Source organism: Eumetopias jubatus, unplaced genomic scaffold, assembly GCF_037043125.1.
Source record: "Eumetopias jubatus isolate StellerSeaLion01/CBP00866 unplaced genomic scaffold, mEumJub1_p1.0 scaffold_8, whole genome shotgun sequence".
Lineage (NCBI taxonomy): Eukaryota > Metazoa > Chordata > Mammalia > Carnivora > Otariidae > Eumetopias > Eumetopias jubatus.
The window spans coordinates 121,597,981-121,614,089 of record NW_028274814.1 but is presented as its reverse complement, the minus strand read 5'-3'; the positions used below and the strand labels follow the sequence as shown (position 1 = coordinate 121,614,089).

The following is a 16,109-nucleotide window of genomic DNA, read 5'->3' as shown; positions in this document are numbered from 1 at the left end:
TTTTAAGGGACACATGTAGGAGAAGGTCTAGTGATGGACAGAGAAGGAGAACAGAACTCATGGCTACAGAGCTTTAAGGAAGAGATATCCCAAGAGTTGAAATATCCCATAGAGAGAGAAGGAAAGGTAAGGATGAGAAAATATCTGCTGGGTTTGGCAATGAAGTGGTTGGTCACCGATGACCGGAGAAGAATATATCCCATGTGGGGGTGGATGGAACGTCAGGTGCAGAGTTACGGAATTACAAGATCAAAAAAGCGAAGAGGGGCGCCTGGGTGGCTCAGTCATTAGGCGTCTGCCTTCGGCTCAGGTCATGATCCCAGGGTCCTGGGATCGAGCCCCGCATCGGGCTCCCTGCTCCGCGGGAAGCCTGCTTCTCCCTCTCCCACTCCCCCCTGCTTGTGTTCCCTCTCTCGCTCTGTCTCTCTCTGTCAAATAAATAAATAAATACCTTTAAAAAATTTTAAGCAAAAAAAAAAAGCGAAGAGGAGTGCTGGCTTCTCTTGGATGGAGTTTGGCTGTGAGGAGAGGGACAGAGGGCAGTAGCTGGAGGGGATTAAGAGTTGGGTTTTGCTTATTTCATTGGGGGTTTTGGGGGGTGTATAAATATATACATATAATTTTTTTTACAGATTGAAAATTGAGTTTTATCTCTTTGTTTATAGGATGTAGAATTAGTGAGTGTATATGCTAATTGGAAAGAAGGGGAACTGAAAAGGTAAAGTACCTGAAGAGGCCAAAGGCACAGAACCCACTATTATAAAGAGCAGCCATGAAACAAAGAAGGAGTGTAAGGGAAGCAGGTGATGACAGAGGAGTGTATTCCAGTGAATCATTAACTATTTAGGTAATCATTTTCTCTTCTGAAAGCTTCAAAGGGGCCAGGGACCCTACATTTTCATTTTTACATCCTCAATACTTTACACAATGGCAGGCGCATAGGAGGTACTCAAAAAGTATTAGATGAATTAAGAAACTAACTAGATTTATGGTCATGAAAATAGCAGTAATTGTGTATCGGCCCTAAAAACTTTAAGTTGACTGACTCTTTGAATCCTTATAAAAACACAATAGTGTACTTTATTTTTAAATTTCAGAGCAAATAAGACCAAACAGAAAGTTCAGATTTTTTGGCTACTATTCTTTTAGTCAAATTATAAGACTATTTCTAAGTAGTACAACTGAATTTATACAGCATTTTTTCCCTCAAGATGCAAGACAGATTAAAAAAAAAAAAAATCAAATGTTGGGTCGGGTGAGAAGAGGTATCACCTAATTGTTCCCCTGCCCCTTGTTAATTCTTGAGCTTTCTGGTCAATCCCTATTCCATCATTAAACCACATTATAAAATAATTTTCTGTGCACAAATTAAAGTGACACCTTCAGTTTCATCCTGAATCTTCAACTCAAAAATACTAGCTTTAGCAGCCTTTGTTATGTTGTAATTTGAAGCTACCAGTACAAACCATAAAATTTCTTTAAGAAAACATGAGGGATGGTAAGGTCCTTAATAGTCGTAACAATGACAGTTTTTGGTGTTTGGGACTTGCAAAGATAACAAAAGCAAAAAACAAGTGGGACTACATCACATTAAAAGCTTCCACACAGCCAAAGAAAACCATCAACAAAATGAAAAGGCAATCTACAGAATACATGTATCAAATCCTTATGTTGTACAGCTTAAATTAATATGTTATACATCAATTAAATCTCAATAAAACTGGGAGGAAAATGCTAGCAGCACAGACGGATAATGGACAATATCCAAAATCACTTAGATGGAACTTATAAATCTTCCTGGTTGCATTTTATTTAGCAAGGAAATGGTATCTAATGCTTCATAAAATGTTAACAGTAATACTAGTGACACTTGAAGCCCTGACTTGGGATTAAGTGGGGAAAACTATCCTTTTCATGCTTTACCACTCAGACCCTCTTTGCAAACTATGCTATTCTAAGACCAAATGATGTTCTGATAAAAGAGTATAAGATTAAAATAGTAAAAGATTTGTCCTCTGTCACACTTTTCCTAGAACAGAGAAAATGGCTCAATGTTAAGGTATCAAAGGACTTCTCTGCATGGGAAAGGTAAGTGAGAACATCAGCAAATCTGAGAGCAGGCAAAAAGCAAAGTGAGCACTCAAAGCACCAAGAAAACAAATCATTGTGTTGAGCAGGAGCTAGTAAACTGGGAAGAAATTTAAGGTTAAGTCAATTAATTGTAATTAGATGAAGATCATCAAGGATGACTGTAACCCAAGTATAATGATTATTACAAAGAGTTTTAAGGATTAGGCATACAGCCTTAGTTTAAGGACAGGACCAAGACTTTAATAACCAAGTCTTTAATTCAACAAATACTGATCAACAATTATGTATCACTTACTGTCCAAGACCATAGGGATCCAAATTCAAATCAGACATTTTCCCTGCGTGCCTGGCGCTTACCATCTGGCAGGGTGATGATACACACTGAACTAGGACTCACTGTGGTTGTCTGAATAAGGTGCTATGGGAACACAAAGGAAGGAGCATGGGGTAGCCCTCACAGAGAAATGGCATTTGATCCAGATCTTAAATTTTATCAGGGAGAAGAGAAGGAAGAAGAGGGCACTCTCGGTATGAGTTCAGCATAAGTAAAGGCAGGAAGACATTACAGTACAAGAGCAGGGCCAGAATGTAGGATCTTTGAGGGCAACAAAGCTAAGAAGATAGCCCAAGCAAGAGCATGAGAGTCTTAAACTCCATACTATGACATTTGCACTCATTATCGGTGGTCCCTGACCACTGTGAGTTTGCATTTTTTTTTGTGTGTAACACCTAAAATTTATCATTAGAAACATTTAGTATGTTAATATGTGCAAACATACCACTATCCAGGTTTCCAGTATAAAGGAAACCCTATATACATGAAGCAATCACTCCTCATTTTCCCCTTCCCCCAGCCCCTGGCATCACTAATCTGCTTTCTGTCCCTATAGATTTGCCTATTCGGGTTATTTCATATACATGGAATCATAAGATACATGGCCTCTTGTGTCCAGCTTCTTTCACTTAGCACAATGTTTTCAAGGTTCATCTACACTGTAGCATCTATTAGTACTTAATTCTTTTTTGTGGCTGAATAATATTCCATTGCATGAGTATACCATATTTTGTTTATCTATTCATCAGCAGATGGACATTTAGACTGTTTATACCTTTTGGCTATTGTGAGTAGTGACTAGGAACACTGGTGTACCAATTTTTGTTTGAACACCTGTTTTCAATTCTTTGGGGTATGTACTTAGAAGTAGAATTCTTGGGTCATATGATAATTCAATGCCCAGTTATTGTAGAAGTACCAAACCCACTGATGGTTTTCAAGCCAAGGAATGGCATGTTGGGATCGATGTTTTAGCCAATGATAGCCAGTGGCTGGAGAAGGACAGAAGAGACTGGTAAGAGAGTGAAGTCCAAGAGGTCATCCAGGAGGCTACTGCCCCAGTCAAGAGTAAAAAGTTTTAATCCACAACAGGGGAAGTGACCACAAGAATGAAGAGAAGAGGGCAGATTTCTGAGGCAGAATGAGCAAGAAACTGATGAACAACTAAATATGGGAAAGGATGGAAGAATTTTATTCACAGCTCTAGGTTAGAGCTCTCTCATCCCCAGTGCTTAAAAGGGAACCTGCTCCATAAGTAATCAAAGAAAAATGTCATGTCTGGCTGAATAATCATGCATGACATTATTCATAAGAGAATTGACAGATCATGACTATACATGAGGGGTTAAAGAGGACTTTTTACTCTATGAGAAACAGGATGGATAGTGATGCATTTTGTTGAAACAAGCAACACTGAAATGGTTTAGACAGGTGCTCATGGAAATATGAAGGTAAGGATGTCCAGCAGACAGCTAGAAATTCAGAACGAAGTCTCACGGGAAAAAATAATTGGGACAAAAGACCGTATTTTGAAACAGACTATTGGTAGCCTTACTCATTAGGATCGCTCATTTAGATATCTAACTTCATAAATTAACTCAAAATACAATGGCATAAGTATCTTCCTAGAAAGAACTGGGGAAAATAAGTAAAAATGGTGTGGGTTGTGGCTTAATCTACATTATGAGCTAGGACTCTGGCAGCCCCAGGCACATCTCATGTTGGCAGATCATGCAATCGTCAAGCATCTACTCTCCTAAGACTGTCTGCACTGGAAAGGAGGTGCTTCTACAAGGAAGTTCACATAAAAGGAAGACAATATAACCAGGGTATAAGGAGGACAGCATGGCGTCTATTTGGGGCAAATATCATTAGCCCAGTCCCAAGGATTCAGATCTGAAACCTACCTGAGAAAAGGGCCTCCTTTGAATCAAGGAAGCAATGTGTGTGCAATAAGTTGTGATAAATGGTGTTATTGGCTCTAATTCTTTATCCTTCCCTAATTCCACATCTTTTTGCCATATAACTTTACAGTGCCTCCCACTGAGAGATATTCTGCCCCATCCTTAACTCTGGGCTCAGCCATTTAGCATGCATTGGTCAATGGGATATGAGCAAGTACGTTGCCAGCAGAAGCTTGCAAAGCTTTCTCTTTCATGACATCATGCCAGGGCTAACCTACTGGAGGATGAAAGACTTATGGACAGAGCAGAATTGTCCAATTGCTCCAGCTGAGGTCAGCCTAGATCAGCCAATAGCCAGCCAAGACACAGAATGAGCCCCACCCAGATCAAGAGAACCACCTAACCCCAGATGCACAAGTAAATGCTTAGTGTTGTAGGCCACTGAGGTTTTGCAGCTGCTTGATATACAGTATTCCTGCAGTAAAGATCAACTGAAACAGGATTCTTTGCCACAGTTCTTTGTTGACTCAACACTGTGGAAACTTCAGGGAACACAGAGCCCCTTTGTGGGATCCAGCTTCGAGACAGTCCCATTTTCACAGGCACCAGAGAGGATTTAAGGAACATTAATAACTAGTCTTCAAGCAATTTCCTTGTACAATAGACCTGGCACATACCCCCAGAAAAAATTGTTCCTATGACCCCCCATATGGTTTCAGAAGGATTCAAAGTACTGTTTTTCAACTTATAAGTTGCAATTCATTAATTTAAATGACATCAATTTAATAGATCTTGATGAGCACTTTTTTTGGGGGGGGGGAAATGGAATGAAAAATACCAGAATACATGACAAATAATAAGGCTAAATATTTTCTGAAACTTTTTTTCAGGGGAGATGAGGGGAGGGGGGAGATCACAATACAAAAGTATTTCACACTTTAAAGGTCAAAAAGAAAGAAAGAAAGACCCAAACTGGAAAGCCACAAAGCTGAGAGAAGGCAGCTGAAGAGCATTTTACAGCCCACCAAACTGGGCATCCAAGCCCAACCCAGGAGAAACGAGACAGCTAAGAGAAGGTATCAGTGAGCCAGAGTAATTAATAGCAGCTTTCGCTCGCATTTTAGAATTTTAAAAACACTTTTGTCTACTGTACCTCATTTGAGTCTCATAACAGCACCGTTTCACAGCTGAAGAAATCAAGGCTCAAAGAGTTCAAGCCCTTGGTGCTAAGGTAACAGGACACGTGACACAGCATGGGCGAGAAGCCAGGTCTTTGGTCTCCACATTCTCACCATAATCTTCACCAGCTTCAAAGCATCTTTGAGATCGCTCTCAACCTGCTACCACACTCAGAGACTGCACCCCGTTTCCAAAATCTAAAGTAAACCCCCTCTTGTTAGACTCCCTAGTAGGGTTTCCTTTTTGTTTGCTTGGGGCGAGTAGGTTGTGTACCCGGGCGGGAGCCGAGATCCAACTGCGCCGCTAGGTGGCCGGGCTCGCCCTGGGCGCCCCTGCGGTCTGCGCAGCGGTCGGGCTCCGACTGCGCCCGCCGCTCCACCTACGCTCCCCCCGCAGGGCTTGGCCGTCAGCCCGCCCGCCGCTGCCGCCTCCATCACGGAGCCCCGGCACCGCCCCCGCCGCCCGCCTCCGCTCCCCGGCCATGCTCCGCCGTCCGGCAGACGGCCGCTGCCACCACCGAGTCCCCGGAGCCCCAGGCGCCGCCCGCGTCCCCCGCCGCTGCGAGTCCTGGCCCGGACCTGGGCTAGCGGCTGCGCTGCACGCCGCCACCCCCTCCGCGAAAAATCCCTAATAGTGTCTTTGTTTTTCATCGAGTTGACCAAATTTTCTTATTTGTGTGATGACTTAATAGCTGTTGCATCCACTAGCCTGCATCACCCTCATTCAAAAAAGAAAGGGGACTTGTCCGGGTTCACCACAGTATCCCCAGCACCTGATGCAGTGCTTAACATAGTAGGCACTTGATGAAACAGCTATTGAATAAATATGAATCACACTACCCCGGAAGAGAAAACTACAGCCAACTCTCCCATTCTCCAATTAGAACCCTAAGTCAGTTGTATCCATATTTTCCTGAAAAAGACACATTTCCAACCATGCAAGCTCATAACAAGGTGAACAGTGATCAGAAGGGGGATACTCAACCCTTTAGCTGCGTCTTTGCTGGAGAAAACTATAAACTGAACCTGAATCCAAGGTGCTCAGAAAATCTGCCCAGATACTGGACCCCTTTTTCCACAGAACTAAGCTCTGATCCTCTACCTGGTTTTGCCTTTCCAAATTATTTACAAATCAGCTGGTACCCAACAAACCTGCTGAACTCTGATGAACTACATCTCAAAAAACCCAACCTACTTTAACGCAGCACTCTAACAAACAAGCAGCCAGTCATCTCGTCCCCATTCGGCCAAGGTCCGCGGAGACTTACCTCACCGGAGGCTTGAGAGCACCACAGCTCCTCCACCTTGCCTTCCCGTTTATATCCCCTTCCTCCATTTCGACCAGCCAATGTGGTGGATGCTAGCCTGCCCCATCTTACTCCCCCAGCTTCTGCCAGTGTTGGCGCTGTATGGCTCTCAGCTGAGTCTCTCTCTGGGCCTTGCTCTCAAAGAAAATTTCTCAAGATCACCCCTTCCCTTAACAGGTTGCATTCAGGCAATGATGGGAGGGTCCAAAAGCCCCCTGGTGGAACAATTTTGAAGGGTCATCCCAGCTCCAGGTCTCCTTTTGTGATGGGCTGAGGCCTCTGTGATCATTGCAGTCCAGATCCACTCTCTGCCTAATCCTCCACCCTTCCATCCCCCCTACACACACATATGCCTTGATCCCAATAAACTTCTTACATGTACATCTCTCATTCAGAATCTATTTCCCAGAGAACCCAAACCAAGGTTGTTGGGTTTGGGGTTTGGTTTTTAGTATCTAAACAATGCATATGAAAAAGTGAGAACATTTATACCTCACAGGTCAATAATTTTCCCATCACAAGCGACCTCCCACTTACAACTGGTGGTAAAGCAAATGTCTTTATGGAGTGTTTTGGGAACTCAGACACATGTTTTGATCAAAACTATACTACCAAGGATCTTTAAGACGATCCCTTTCACAGCACCTGCCTGTTGGTAGCCATACATTCTTTGGTATAATATTGTTATCTGCATCTCATACTAAATTCCAAGCTCCACAACCATCACAAGGGAGCATCTTAGAAATGCAGAATCTCACCCCCCCACACACACACAGCTACTAAAAGATGATCTGCAGTTTAACAAGATCTCCAGGTGATTTTTATTCACATTAAAGTTTGAGAGCCACTGGTCTAAGCTTCAAAGCTTCAGTATCATATTTTAACTTTATGGAAATACTTGGGATCACCACTTACATACCACGTTTGTTAATCACAAGTCCAATTGAAGCTATCTCTAAAATGCCCATCATATCCACACCTTTGGAACTATTTCAATCAGGCCCTCTTATCTCGAGGACAATACTTGGAGTAGCAAGAGTTTAGATGACTAGATGAACGGATGACTTTATTGGAGCATCTGAATGCCTTTGATTCTAAAGTATATTATTCTTCGCAAATCAGATTTAATACAGCTTTAAGTCAAGCTCTTCAATTTCTTATGTCAGAAATCCTCAAGTAACTTCATAGCTGCACCATTTAATTGACTTTGTCCTCATGTGCCATTAAGAATTTCCTGATTCACTGACGTCTTCAATCTTCTAAAACTAACTACCACACAGAGAGAAGGAATTAACAGGATTGTGCTAGAATCAGAAATTAAGTGACAGGGCATGGCATTGATTTCTGAAAAGAACAATATAGCCAAATTTAAAAGAACAAAGGGAAATTAGGAAACTTGAAGGAAGCTCAGTGATTTATTTCTCTTAGCCAACTGTCTTGTCAAATGAATATTTCCAATGATCCTTAGTCCGGAAGTGCAGGTAATCCCCTGCTAAAATGAGTTTTTCTCAGAGAAGTGGCATATACGTGGTGGTTAAGATTCTGGACCTGATCACAAATGTCAATTAATTCACTGAATGCCAAAAAAAAAAAAAACTTGGAAATATCAGAGTAATAGCCCGAGAGAACCCAACTAGCACATGCAACAGTATCACCGTGGACAATGTGTTCAGTGCTCAACCTTGAATACAAGGATACAGCTACTCCAGCTGCTCTGGAATCAGCCTTGGTATACTGGCCCCACTGCCTTGAACACCAGTCCCTTATCTAAACAACCTCTCCTCAAACGCAGGCCCTTCTACTGTTATCTCTTCTACCCCATCAGTATTCTAGAAAACCACAAATCACCTTCCGAAAAGCCAGGACAAGTGGTTTTACTTGTTACAATTACCTAACTTAAGTAGGTGAGTCATCAGACCCATATGTCACATAAACCTTACCAGTAAATTTTTTCCGTAAAGTTAAAATTGAAATACTGCTGGGGCACCTGGGTGGCTCAGTCGGTCAAGCATCTGACTCTTGGTTTCAGTTCTAGCTCATGATCTCAGGGTCATGAGATCGAGCCCCTAGTCAGGCTCAGCGCTGAGTCTGTTTAAGATTCTTTTTCCCTCTTCCCCTACTCCTCCCACCATGTGCACACAAGCTCTGTAAAAATAATAAATAAATAAATAAATAAATAAATGAATAAATAAATAAATAAATAAAATCTTTTTAAAAAATTGAAACACTCTTTCAGGGACATTTTGACAAAAGGAAAAATTTTGAAGGCAGAAAGAGAAACAGGTAGGCACCATTCCATTATGATTCATATAAAATATTAAATTAAAACCAGAGAAGGCAGAAAAAGAAAAAAAAAAGAAACAGTGAACAAATGCAATGAATAGAAAGCAGCTACAAACATGGTAGATATTAATCCAACAGTATCAGCAATCACTTTAAATGTCTAATACATCACGTAAAGGACAAATTGTCAGAGTGGATAAAAACACAAGACCCAACCCTATGCTGTGTATAAGAAATCCTCTTTTCTTCTTTCTTTTCTTCTTTCCTTCTTTCTTTCGTTTCTTTCCTTTCTACCTTTTGACCTCTTTCACCTTTTTAAAATATAATAGCTTAGAAACTGTATCTAATTTATATTGTCCTGTTTTTACAGCTGTCCTTGCGTCACTCTATACCATGAATTGAGCTGGGCTGACACTCAAGCAGAACTCTTGGCTTCAGCCTGGGCACATAGTACGCAAGCAGGGGCAGGTCAGTAAGCATCTCTGGGCATCTCTAAAAGGGAGACCACTGAGCTCCCACCTGGGTCAGATTACTCTCGTGGTCACATCAGGAGCTCAAGTTGCAGGGTCACTTTTTGTGGCTCCCTACCTCTGAAATTTAAAACTCCCCTGTTTCTTTCAGCATCACTTCTGAACGTATCTGGTCACAATTTGTTGAAAGAAGTTAAATTCATGCTATTAAATAGATACCTCTTCTAAGGTACTCTATATCTCAGACAAATTCATGGCATCACCATAGTCTGGCATATCTTGAGTTTTCTGAGTTCACACATACAGAAGCACTGGTAAGCTTACGAGGTCACTAGGAAAGGTAAGGGAACATCTTGATCCCATGGCAAGACACAGTGCTGTGCTTAGATTGTAGGAACACAGGTAAAAGCTAGACACTTGGGAAATGATCACCAATCTGAAACAGAGAATAGTCATTTCACATCTTCCTTCCCTTTCACAAATGAGGAACCGCTCACTCAGTTAAGCATCCAACTCTTGGTTTCAGCTGAGGTCATAATCTCAGGGTTGTGGGATCAAGCCCCGTGATGGGCTCTGTGCTCAGCATGGACTCTGCTTGAGATTCTCTCTCTTCCTCTCCCTCTGCCCCTCCCCCAGCTCGTGTTCTCCCTCTCTTAATAAATACATCTTTAAAAAAAAAAAGGTGACACCTTAAACCCTTAAACTTGGGGGGGGGAACCTCCCTCTTTGGAAAGAAATTCCCTCCATGCTTTCGACTAGGATACAGTTTGCAAAAGACTCTTGTTAAATATAAGATAAAATTCATTACAACCCACAAACACATTCTCAACAATTAGGTTACCAGATTACTCCCACTAAGCAGAACTCCAAAAAACAGGACCAGATTTAATTGGTGTAAATCAGGGGTTCTTAACTGGGGACAATTTTGCACCCTCCACCCAGGGACATTTGGCAATGTTTGGAGATAATTTTTGGTTGTCACATCTAGCATCCAGTTGGGTAGAGGCCAGAGATGCTGCTAAACATCTACAGTGCACAGGACAGCCCCAACAGCAAAGAATTACTCAGCTCAAAATGTCAGTAATACCAAGGTTGAGAAACTGATAGAAGTGAACAAGAAGAGAAAAGGCCTACTAGGTGCAGCATGAAATAAAATTTAGGAAGAGTTAAAGGACAGGAAGAAATAAGGAAAAAGGAAAATCAAAAGTGCCAAAGGCATACTTTATCAAGAACAGCCCCAGGGCACCTGGGTGGCTCAGTCGGTTAAGCATCTGCCTTTGGCTCAGGTCATGATCCTAGGGTCCTGGGATCAAGTCCGGCATCGGGCTGCCTGCTCTGCAGGGAGTCTGCTTCTCCCTCTGCCCCTCCTCCCACTCGTTCTCTCTCTCTCTCTCTCTCATAATAAATAAATTAAAAATCTTAAAAAAAAAAAAAAAGAACAGCCCCAGATAGAGCAGCAAGAACAGAGCCCTGGAAATGCCACAAAGGCAGGGCCCATTGCAACGACAAGGTATAACACACAGAAAGAGAAACTCAAAGGGAGGAAGTAGCATTAAGAATTAATGATGAACATAGAACAATGAGTTAGGGACCATGTCACATGCATTGCAGAATGTTTAACAGCATTTCCGGCCTCAAACCCTGTAATACCTCCTGCCCACTTGTGTCAACCAAAAATATCTCCTGATATTGCCAAATGTCCACCATGAAACAAAATCATTTTTGTTGAAAACCATTCTTCTAGAGGGATCTTTTTGAATTAAAAAATATATATATTTCCCCTCATTATTTCTTTCATCTTAGTCCTTTCTTCTAGGTTCAATGTCCTTCTTTTCTAAAATAGGCTTTTCAGTCATTCTTTCACTAGGTGTGCATTGATTATACTTTCCCAATCTTTTTCCAAAAATGTTCTTACACTGACCTTCCTCTTCAATAATCATTTAGTTGGATTTAGAATTCTGAATTGGCTGAATGGACTATTTCCTTCAGCCCTTTTAAGATACCAATCCACTGTCCTCTGGCCTTTATCATTATTATTAGAAAGTCTATCCTCAGTTTGTTTCTCATTTGCAAGAAATCTGTTTTCCCCCCTCAGAATTCTAATATTTTTATCTTGGTGTTTTGTTGACTCACCATAATATGCTTGTAATATGTTTAGTTTTACTTATTCTGCTTGGTATTCGTTGTATTTCTGGAATCAAAATATTTGTGTCTCTCATCAATTCTGGGAAATTCTCATTGTCTTTTTTTAATATTCTATGTCTCTCCATTCTTTCTAGTCTCTTAATCTAGAACAGGATTTCTATTAATTGTATGTTGGACTTTATCATTCTGTCTTCTATATTTCAACTTCCTCCTTCTTGTTTTTCTACCTCCGATCTCTCTATTTTGCATTTGGGGTAATTCCTACAGCTCTATCTTCCAGGCCTAATATTCTCTTCAACTGTGTCTAATCTGCAGTTGAAATGGTCATAGAAAATATACTTCCTATATACCAGGCTCTACACTGACCAAACAAATACATGATTAAGACACTAATTCTCAACTCAAGAACTTTACATCTAATAGGCCAGCCACACATGAAAAGAAAACTATTTCACAATCTAACAAGAGCAGAATTCAAGATGTCAGAAGAAACTGCCAGTGGAAAGAGAAAAAAAAATGATTAAATATGCTGAGGAGAAAAGGAAAAGAGTTCACAGAGAAGATCACCTCTTAGGTACATTTGAAGAAAAAAATTTCTAGGAGAAGAGTGTAAGGAAGGGTATCCATGCAGACGACACAGCATGTGCAAAATCACGAATCTTTGAGGATCAGTAAAGAATTATAGGTAACCACGGTGTGGATGCATCTGAAGAGAGTAGTGATAGATGTTAGGGGGTCAGCTAAGCGAGTTAGTTAGGCCCTCAAGTACCATATATGAAGTGTTTAGACTTTATTCTGTTGGCAATGGGGGAAATAACAGAGGTTTTCACAGTTGATAGAAGAGGGCAGTAATAGAGGGAGGGAGAAAGAAAGCAAGAGAGAAAGACAGAGAGATGAATTTGGAAAAGTGACCCCCGTGGACATGGAAGAATTAAGATGTAGGGAAGCTGGTTATAAGAAGACTACACTAGTCCAGGTAGAGATGAATGAGTTTGAGCTGAGATAGTGTTAGTAGGGTTCATGATAATGCTCTTAATTAGAGATATCTCTAAGGTAAACATAATGCATGTGTGAGCCAGCTGGCTGTGACGGCTGATGGCCAGCAGAGAGTTGAGCATGAGGACACTGACTTTTTGGCTTCGGAGTCTGGACAGACTGTGACACCATTAAAGAGAGTAGGAAATTCAACTCTGAGAGCTACCAGGAGAAAGTTCCTTTTGTGGCACATAGTTTTAAGATGTCTGGGATATATCCAGACTGAAAGTTCTGGAAGGCAGGTGTAAATCCATCTTTAAAGCTTGGCAGGGAAATCAGACATGGCAATAGCACTTTTAGAGTCATCAGCATGCAGCTGGGCACTGAATACAACAGGAGAAAGTGACCAAGAATCAGCTGGTGGCAGAGAATGACCAAAAATGTAAGTCATGTGCGGGTAGTGAAGCAAGTTGCAAAGCTTGATCATCAAAAACTGGGTCTCAAACGTACACAGAATATCTGAGACAGAGCCAGTTTCCAGACTTTCTTCCTGCGGTTCTCTCAAATTTATCTTCTTTTAACTGATGAAATAATTCAATAACATCTTTTGTACTCAATATGTTTTTATGACTATATTTTAATGTTAAATTTTTATAACAGCATATTTTAATACTTTATTATTTGTATTTTAACAGTATGTTAATGAAGTAATTCAATAACAAAATATGTATGTGATCACCTAATGTGAAATCTTCTATCTTAGCACTTATTACACTGAATTAAAATACTTGATTTACTTATATGTCTCCTCCTCTAGACTCTGAGCTCCTTAGGGGTGATGCCTTACTCAGTTTTCTATTCCAAGGACTTATCACAGTACATGGTACAGAGTGGGAACTTAATATGTATTAGAAGGATGGATGGCTGGAAAGGATGAATGGATAGAGCCAGCCAGACAATGGAGACTGTTTTTGCAACTTAACCTGCTACAGTTGATTTACTGATTAAAATATTCTCCACCATGAGGAAGGAGTGCCATGTCCAGGGCCACCATGCAGAGTTTCACAGGTTGTTCACTGTGCAAGGTGGCAAGTAGGGTTAAGTAAAGTCAAATCAAGAGAACCTATTGTACAAGTTAGTCATGCAGTGGCATAGGACAGTGGCAAGAGTACAAACAGCTCAATAAAACAACAATCCCAGAAGCTCTCGGCATTCTCCTTTTAATTGCTTCTAGAATTGTAGAGTGGTGGGGTTTATAAAGTGGAAACATTATTTTTAAATACGCTTGGAGAAATTCTTAAACATAAGAAAATCCCAACAATCAATAAATAAGTGTAGAGAGATTTTGTGATTAAAGCTTGTCAGCTCCTCCCATTAGACCTGCAGTGTGTGCAGAAGAAAGATGGCTTAGAAATGTGAAGGGATGTCTGGCAAAATCTGGAATCCTTAGGAAATTCTGGAGTAGTGGAACTGACTTATCTCACCCCAGAGGTTTCTTCAAACTAGCAAGAGAAGCAAAAACTAAAATATAAACAAATAATGACATTAACCTTACTTTAAAAAAAAAAAACCAGGAAGGAAGGATAAAGTAAACTAGATGCTTTCACACAGAAAATACATATTAAAATCAATAAATTGCTGTAAGAAACCAAATAAATATAATAAATAGCCTATACATAATCATAATTGAGACTTACAGAGGCTATGCCAGCATGTTCAATTTTCTATAATAAAATACATGCTTGTTTAATATATCTTTAAATGTTGAGGTTAACTTTGTAAGTATACAAATAAAAATAATAATAAACAGTTGCTTGGAAAAAATCCAGTATTTTTTTTTTTTTGCTAATGGAAAGTTCCCAGGAATGAAGAAAACTATGCACTTTTAATTTGTTTTTCAAGATCTGCAAGTTAAAAATAGAAACCTCCTCTAGAAATTGGATTGCTTCTGAGTATGGTGCTCTATGGAAAGAAAAAAAGTCAACTCACAGAGAAACGTGACAAAATGTTAACCTGGCAGCTGCCATTTCACACTCCTCTTTGCCAAGAAATGCCAGAACCCTGCAGCTACCCTGGCCAAAGGCAGCACTTCATTTCTTAACTTCAGATTTTATTAAACTTTTAAAGCAAGCAGAGTCGATTTTCATTCATGATAAACATCAAAACCCAGGAAATTTCAAAGTTCAACCCAGATCGTGATTTTTCTACTCTCAAATTGATCCTCAATCAGGACAACTAGAAAGATAGTTCGTTTTTGCCATGGCAGAGCTAATGGTATGCAAATGTCCCTCAAGGCTCAATGGTGGGTAATACCATCTAGCCACTTAACCAAAGACACTTTGGAGGGGGTCCCCCAGGGTATGGAGATGAACTTCAGAAACCAAAATCTCAGGAGAGGGCAGCCTGCAGAATACAGACTGATGAAGCTTGCTTTCTGCCATGGACACAGCATCCCTGGAGGAGCCCAGGAATCTTCATTTTTAACAAGTTCAATGTGGATCCTTCACATTTAGTACTGCTTTAGATTGCTTTTGATAATCTGGAACTTCTGCAACATGAGCATCTCACCTCTAGGTGGCAGCATCTGTGAATTGTTCAGTGTCATTGGGAATGGTGAGTGTCAACTTCAAAAGATTTATTTCCAGAACAGGAATTACACATTGGATTTGTCCAACTAAGCCATTACTCCTAAATGCTATATCTATAGAAGAAAAATGTGGCAGGATAGATGTTTTTTTTTCGTAATTTAGAGTTCCAACTTAGACTTTAGAAATAAAAACAATTAACTAGTTATCCCTGCATAAAGCTTTCTGTAACTCATTTAAAGTGAAATGTAAGTGATAAATTTTAAGGCGACATGTTGTGAGCATTTTTCTTGCCCTGACTGTTTCAGTCATGACTCCCAAAGATCACACAGATCAGCGGCTGGCAAACATTTTCTGCAAAGGGCTGGATCGTAAATATTTTAGACTTTGCAGGCCATACAGTCTCTGTCACAATTACTCAATTCTGCCATTGTCACAGGAAAGCAGCCAGAGACAATACCTAAATGAATGAGTGTGGTTATGTCCCAATAAAACTTTATATATGAACAATGAAATTTGAATTTTGTATAACTTTCATGTCCCAAAATATTATCATTCTTTTTTTTCCGACTATATGGTCTGAGTGTCTGCCCCCCCACCCCCAAATTCATACCCTGAGATCCTAATACCTGAAGTGATGGTGTTAGGAGATGGGGCCTTTGAGAGATGTTTAGGTCATGACCGTGGAACCATCGAGAATGGGATTAGCATTCTCATAAAAGAGACCCCCCAGTAGTCCCTTGCCCCTTCCACCATATGAGGATACTGTAAGAAATCTGAGACCTGACAAAGGGCCCTCACCTGACCATGTTGGCACCCTGATCTCAAACCTCCACG

The 16,109-nt window shown here is 40.6% G+C and overlaps 1 protein-coding gene across 1 annotated transcript in view; it reads right to left on the bottom strand.

Moving 5' to 3' along the window:
• Positions 1-16,109, bottom strand: part of ANO4 (anoctamin 4) — a 443,661-nt gene that overhangs the window by 405,278 nt on the left and 22,274 nt on the right. The gene's annotated exons all lie outside the window — the stretch shown is intronic.